At 41.0% G+C, this 327-nt stretch overlaps 1 protein-coding gene across 1 annotated transcript in view; it reads right to left on the minus strand.

Moving 5' to 3' along the window:
- LOC119589203 (vitelline membrane outer layer protein 1-like) overlaps positions 1-327 on the minus strand; it is an 8,561-nt gene that overhangs the window by 4,108 nt on the left and 4,126 nt on the right. The window lies entirely within an intron of this gene.

Genomic DNA, 327 nt, shown 5'->3' on the forward strand with positions numbered 1-327 from the left:
CATAGGAAAAACGGTTGGCTATTAGATAAAATACAGGCAGACATTCATGAGAGAATATTAAACACCATCGACAGACGTAAATTGAAGTACGTTGGTCACGTGGCAAGAAGTGATAGTTTGGGTAAAGGCCTGATGATGGGCATGGCTTACGATAAAAGAAAGAGAGGCAGACCCAAGTCTCTACACAACGCGTTGCCGAACGCCTCGCCCAAGCGTTGTAAAAAAAAAAAATCCAACACGTTGGTACTTTCGCTCTTTTACCGATGACGTCCTTAGATAATAAAAAAGACTTTACTAGAACGAGCATGATTCAATTAGTTAGAAAGG

The sequence above is a fragment of the Penaeus monodon genome, chromosome 25 (assembly GCF_015228065.2).
Source record: "Penaeus monodon isolate SGIC_2016 chromosome 25, NSTDA_Pmon_1, whole genome shotgun sequence".
Taxonomy (NCBI): domain Eukaryota; kingdom Metazoa; phylum Arthropoda; class Malacostraca; order Decapoda; family Penaeidae; genus Penaeus; species Penaeus monodon.